Raw genomic sequence first — 7,591 nt, forward strand, 5'->3', positions numbered from 1 at the left:
CGAGCCTGACCCGGCAAACGGAAGGAATTGGGGCGCCGATCGCTTCGTTAAGCTCCGCCCATGTATTTACCCGGTGGAGCGCTGTAAAGGGAATATCCGGTCAACTCTAAAATGTCGTTTAATCTAGTAACCTGACGTTATTCTTTTTAATCACAAAACCCTCTCTTTTTTTCCCCGTAGCATTGTTGATTTGAACGTGATTTCGTATGATGTTCTATGTTATGGCTATGAACTCTTGCATAGCAACAAACTTCTCTCTCTGACTTGCGCGTTGTGGCTTTACCATCGGTGTGGTGAACCTCTTACCATATTTCTCTGTAACGCTTCTGTATCCTCCAAATAGACTCCTTCAGCCCTTCTTTACCGTTTCTGTCCCTAAGTTCGTGAGTAATTGAGAGGCTATAAACACGGTAGGCCAAAATGTACAGGTGACCTGGACGCGTGTTCCATTTTGCGTGTATGCACCCACTTTCATCTTAAGGCAGCCCCGATGCTCAATGGAGATCAGTATCCGAACGAAAGAACAGACGGCTTGTGTGAGTGGTGCGTGGCCTGAGCAATGACGCTGAGGAGTGAGCAGAATGCGGTCGTCTTTGTCCCTGCCCTCCCTCTCTCTTCAGTTTGCTCTTTGCTGAACAAACAAGATTCAAGATCTTATTTGACTCATTACATTGATACATAGGTACGTCATTTCATTTATTTATGATTATAGAAGAATATAAGCACAAGTTTAGAATCTTCGGAGTGCCTTAACTTCCAGCAGACAGGCAGGCCATTGCTTCAGGGTGGTAGCCTAGGTAAGAATATGAGGGGATAGTAATAAAGAGGAAAGAGAAAAAAGATACAGTAACTTCCTTTTTTAATTTTTATGTTAGAAATATTATTCTCTATACAGTTAGTGATGCTATAATGTTTCAGTCTGAAATAGTTTTCTGTTGTAGAGAACATAGTTAAAATTGTAATATGTAAAACACTAAAGTGAATGTCCGTGTAAATTTTACCACAGTAGCAGGACAGCCATAGAATAATGGAATAAAATAGTTTGGAAGGAACCTCTGAGATCATCTGCTACAACCCCCTGCTCAAAGCAGGGCCAGCTTACATCAGATCGCTCAAGTTCTTGCACGGTCAGGTTTTGATTATCTGCAAGAATTGAAATTTTACATCTTCCCTGGGCAACTCATTCCAATATTTGGCCACCTTCATGTCCTTCTTTGCTACAAGGGCACAGGGTTGACACCAGCACAGGCATTGGCTTCCCTACCAGTCCTCAGCCTGTGCTGGTGCAGGGGGTTGCTCCATGCCGGCCAGGGGCAGGACTTGCATTTGCCTGTGCTGAACTTCATGTGGTTCCTCTCAGCCCGTTCCTCCAGCCCGCCGAGGTCCCCCCAAACAGCAGCCCTGCCTGCTGGTGTATCAACCACCACCTCTAATTTGGCATTGTCCTCAAAGCTTCTGAGGGTGCACTCTGTCCCATTGTCCAGATCATGACTGTCTGCTTTGGGGGATCCTCCAAAAAACACACTGAAAGAGTAATTAGGAAAGGTAAATGGAGGAGTATAGGAAGTAAGAGTTATGGGTGTCCAGGAAGTCTGATGTTTTCTAGAAAAGGATTGTGCTCAGATGGCAGAGGGGTGGCTGGCAGTCAAAGAGAACAGGAATGCAGATTACTGATCCCAGGGCTCAAGAGAGGAGCAAGTGGTGATGAATTGTTTCATTGCAATGAAAATAGTTGGGCAATGGTTGGGGAAGGGTTTATGGTACAGCCGGAAGGTAGGAACTTCAGAAGAGCGCTGTACAAAATGGGGAGAGGAGGCAAGCAGATTCAGTTGTATGTTTTTAGAAAAGCAAATCAGTTCATATTAAACCACTCTTCCTTTGATTTTTAGGGATTTTTTTTTTCAGTCAATGAATGTAAAATTATTATTACTGTCTTAATTCCTATGTAATGTACTAGAGTGCATCTGGATGATGGAACTGCATAAGGGTTAAAAAAAAGAAGTCACCAAAGTCCCAAATTGTTCACATTTCAATACTATGACTGGGTATCCTGCGACAAAGAGATAAAAAAAGAACATTCCTCTGGAAAGGAATAACCCACTGCATTGGTAAATGCTAAATCTGTATTCTGTTTCTATTTAAAATGTAGCCAAGCTTTTCAATGAGATGGAATTTCAGTTCACTCACAGCAAATGTGAAGCAATACTCTGCTTGTTTATCCGTTCTAGAGTGAGTATTACCAGTAATTTTCTTCCATTGCAGTATGCCTAAATCTGTTGTTCCTCCATTGGATAAAATTCCCACTGTAATTATAGATATTGTGCTTCCCTTAAATTGAAGTGATTTCCAATTATTAGTTTTCCTTCAAAGAGACATGAAGGTTGAACTATAGAAGAGCACTGCCCTATTCCCAACTTTAGATTGCAAGGCAGGAAAATGCTGGGCAAGAAAATGAAAGCAGTAGTTTTAGCCATGTCAATAATGAGCAAAATTTGTATAAAGAGTTCCCTTTAAATAGGGAAAAATTATTCAAATCCACTTCAAGTGGAAGTACTCACAGACTAACAATAAGAAGAGAAGACAGGTTGTGTATGAAGTGTCCGGTTTGGACTTTGAGAACATCCTTTTGGCTTTCACCTCAATTTTTTCAGTATCTGAACCTGACTCTTAATCGATTATTTAAATCAGAAATAATGTGCAGACAAACTTGTGAGTGCATAAAAGGAAGTAAAACCACTGGGAAAAACTGTTGTATAAAATAGAAACAAACTGTTTGTCGTGGTTTAACCTCAGTTGGCAACTGAGCACCACACAGCCGCTCGCTCACTCCCCCCCAGGGAGGAATGGGGGAGAGAATTGGAAGAGCACAAGTGAGAAAAACTTGTGGATTGAGATAAAAACAGTTTAATAATTGAAATAAAATAATAATAATAATAATTTAATAGTAATAATAACAATAATAATAATAATACACAAAGCAAGTGATGCACAGTGCAATTGCTCACCACCCACCGACCGATGCCCAGCCAGTCCCCGAGCAGCGCCCGCCCCCCTCCGGCCAGCTTTCCCCCGGTTTATATACTGAGCATGACGTCACATGGTATGGAATGTTTCTTTGGCCAGTTTGGCTGTGCCCCCTCCCAGCTTCTTGTGCACCTCCAGCCTTCTCAGTCGGTAGAGCACGGGAAGCTGAAAAGTCCTTGACTAGTGTAAACACTGCTCAGCAACAACTAAATCATCGGTGTGTTATCAACTTTGTTCTCATCGTAAATCCAAAACACAGCACTGTACCAGCTACTGGGAAGGAAATTAACTCTATCCCTGCCGAAACCAGGACACTGTTTTAGGACCTAACATTATTTTTTAATACATCTGGACAAAATTCACTCTCTCTGACCTGCAGGAACTCAAACCCCTAAAAAAGCTTCTTTTTGGTCCCATTCAACACTTTACATTGAAACTGTTAGGGATCAAGTGAAGCGGCTAACTTCAATTATGATTTTAAATTCTGATTGATTTGACATTTAAAATAAAAACAGGCATCATGCAAATAAGGCCTGAATGGTTTTCTCTCAAATCTGTTCCCCAATGTGAGGACCAAATTTGACCCTTAATTCACCTCACCGTAAAATGGATGACTATCTCACAAGACATTCTTGTAAGTATTACACTAATCTCTCTGTCCTCCATATCATCTTAACCCATATTACCTTCCCCAGTTAATTAAATCAGAAGAAAACTGCCTTAAGTTTTTTTAAACATCAATTGTACATTTATAACATCAAATAAAAAAATTAAAATAATAGGAGGCAAACAAAATTTATCTGCAAACCTTAGTGACTTTTCAGTTAGAATTTCTTCAATCAATATAATATATTGATTGAAGCCATTTCTGAAATAGTCCCAAACCCCAGGCTTGAATCTCTCATGTAAAAGATGAAACAAATTTTTGTCCTGAGCTGAACTGAGCTACTCCTGCACTGACAAAGATTAATTTTGTGAGTTACAAAATGCTGTTTAGATTGCTAGGCTACTCATGGTGAGATCTTGATTTCTTATCTTAAGGAACTAGAGCATCCTTCTCTAACTGACCCTACCTTGAGCAGAGGTGGGACTAGAGGTCTCTTCCAAACTCTTGTGGTTCTGTGATCTGACTCATTAATGTCAGATATATTTTGTTACTGTTCCAGGTGCCTCCTTTATACATGTGTTGAGGATTACCACCCTACTTAATAACTTCTGTTGAATGGCATGCTTATCCTCTCCTCTTCACCTTATAGCCTCACATATTAATGTAAACGACTGCGATACATTCTGCAGCTGCTACAGCTGCCTTCCAGCAATGATCAGAGCTCTTTTTCATTCATCTGTAAATATACGATCATGAGATTATTGTTGGCCAAGCGTTAAACAGATAGAAGTCTCTTCAAGCTCACCTTACCAATGTCTCATCTCTTCCCTTCCCATGTTCAGTACGTGTCCCATAAGACTTCCTGAGCAACCAGTGGCATACTTCAATGTCATCGTTTATCTCTGGTTGTAGAATCTTTATTTTGGCACTGTCTACACAGTTGAGTAGATTTTCTGCTAAAAGACATTAAGAATTATGCTACTTTGTAGCACAACAGTCACTCCTTCTCAACAGCACTGCCTTGAGACAAATTATATTATAATGTTTTTGCATGCACTTGGGCCTTATTATATATTAAAATCTATGTACTAATTGATACACTCAGACAAAATCAGTTTTTTGTCTCAAGTCAATGATGTCTCAATAACACCAGCAAAATTATTAATAAAAAATATACATGTAAAAATTGAAAGACTGTAGTGGGTTTATTGTTCATGAGTCAGATTCTGTCAAAGGATATTTATCAAATTGCCATAGCTACATAAAGCTCTCTGATTTAACAGCATGGACTCACTTTCCTCACTTCGTATTTATTACATCTTCAATTTGTTCTTACTATATCTTCAAATATTATCTTCAGGTGTGAAATAAATGAAGCACTTTACTGCACCAGGTATGCATGTTAATGGACACAGGCCACGAAGAGAAGTGACTTAGTCATTAACAGCTGAAATTATGTTAAGCATCTGTTTATGATTTCATGTCCTCTGGTTTCCTTTTATTTGTAATAGGCCTGTCTTTTTAAAGGTACTTATTTAAACCACATCTTTATTTTTTGTGACTGCACATTTATTTTAGGGACACAAACATACTTTTGCCAAAAAAAAAAAAGTATGGAAAGTGTAATATTAAATGGAGAAAACCCCAGCTTTTTTTCTAATCCAGAACTGCTGCTTTTATCTTTTCACTTCAGAGTACTTACGAAGCTATATATCTAGAAATGATAGCTGAATATCACAAGTGAAAGGAGAGAATTATTACCAAATGTCATGATGTTCAATTGTACATAGGAGCATAGGTGGTTATTTACAAAGCAGCGTAAATAACGAGATATTCAAATGTCTTTAAAAGTTGCCTTTTAGTACAAACTTGACTATTGAATAAATAAAACTTCATCTCAAAGTGGGGAAAAACTGTATCAGAGCAAAGGAATGTGAGAATTGGAACCTTTAGTTAATTTTTAAAAATGGTAAAAGAGTATGTCGGTATTAACTTCTTTGGGATCAGAGAAGAAAATTAGGTCTTTACTATTTTTAATGACTTTGATTCCTATCATCTTTGGGCAGTGAGACTTTTAGCTATTAACTATCTATTCACTCCAATTGTGAAATATAGAATAGTATTACTAAAGAAAAAAAAAAAGTGTAGAATAGCGTTATTACCAGGAAACTCATGCCCTTTGACAGATGAAATCTTGAGAGAAATGTGAGAATTTACTTTAATGATTTTTTCAGCAATTTATAGTCTACCTCTTCAGCAGTAACCCAGGATGTTTTTTTCTGGTTAAAAGCGTTTGCATTATCACCATCAAACCTGAGAAATACTGAAAATTAAACTGTGTGCTTTTATTTTCTGCAAGTCTTACTGGACCTGGTACTTGGCTCCAACTGAGTACTCAGTAATAATGAGAAGAGACTTTTAAAGTATTTTTGGACACTCCAATAACGCTGCACTACAAGATAGTTCCCATATTGAGATGTGGCTCCTATGGCCAGCATGCTGAAAAGCATGTCTGTTTTTCCTGTTTCCTCATGTGCCTTTCCTGCTTTCACAGAGGTCACAGCATCCTCTGGTCTCCCTGTTTCTGGTCATAGGAATCTTGCCTCTCTATCCAAGTAGCTTTTCTGCTCATTACATTAACTCAGATAATCTAACTAGCTAATAGCCTGGAAGACCCCTAAGTAAGAAGTGGGAAAAGAAAGATCTGACTCTGTTGCACCAAAATCTCAGGGGTCCCCCACTTTTTGGGTAGTAGTGTAGAAGTCAAATATTTAGATGTGGAGGGACAGGTTTTTTCCTGGCCATGTTTTAAAACCTCCTGGCCACAGTTCTGTGTTGAGAGCCCATGTCTGCTCGCAAGTGGTGATCATCTCTAAGCATGCTAGCAAAAGTAGGAGATTTAGGACCTCAAACCAGCACAGATGCACAAGTGTTCAAGTCAAAGCAGTTATAAGTCTGCAAAGGAAAAACTAGAAACATCTGAAGCACGGGTCAAATGCAGGCACACACCAAACTTAGGCGACTGATGTGTAAAGATATTTTGGACGGTAATTTTGGCTAAGGTTCCCACGGTCCAGCTTAACATCCTGTTTCAGATCTTGTCTGAATTTCTTCATTTCTCTTCCCATAAAAAAGTGGATTAGGAAAAGCTTGGTACTTGGTACTTGGTATAGCCTACTATCCAGGTTCAGTGTGCAGGTTAAGATGATTGTTTCGTACTAGTAGATTAATGTGAACAATGGGCCTCTGTTGTCCCAGAAAGACAAAATTGTATTTGTGCAGACCAGCAGCACAACTCATGCACGGCTTCTGCATGTGAGCTTCTTCAACTCCCTGTCAGCTCAGGTGTCCAGGCACCTTTGGAAAAGAAATTGTTGCAAGGAGAGTTTGCATCCTGTGTAAAAACGTATGGCACAGATTATTTTATTAGCTAATAGAAGAGAGTTTGTATTATGTGGGGCAATTAGCAATCCTAGTGCTTGCTATCCTTCCTGTGTGGGGACCTGAAACCTCTATCCTAGTGGACTTCACCTTAGGACCATGTTATAGGAGATGATTCAAGCCTAAACAATACTTATTTAGACAGTAATTAAGCCAACCATCAACTGACTGGTGATATTGTAGGCTGTTGCCTGGCAACTGCTAGGAGCTGACAAATTAATTATTTTTTTAGATTGATATTGATTGCCTCATTTTATTAAGTTTAAAAAAAAACCCAAAAACCGACCAACGTTACCATGAATTTAAAAGTAAAGGAAAGAGAAGATAATCTGAGGAGGGGAGGGGACAAGAAGTAGGAATAAATCATGTAAAAGAAAAACTGAGTTAGAACAGAACAGTGATTCATGGGAAAAAAAGAAAACACCTAGAGTAGAGAGTACATGAGGAGAGGAGAGGAGAGGAGAGGAGAGGAGAGGAGAGGAGAGGAGAAGAGCGGAGAGGAGGGGACGGCTGGAGTGT

The sequence above is a fragment of the Pygoscelis adeliae genome, unplaced genomic scaffold (genome assembly GCF_000699105.1).
Source record: "Pygoscelis adeliae isolate BGI_AS28 unplaced genomic scaffold, ASM69910v1 Scaffold69, whole genome shotgun sequence".
NCBI lineage: Eukaryota > Metazoa > Chordata > Aves > Sphenisciformes > Spheniscidae > Pygoscelis > Pygoscelis adeliae.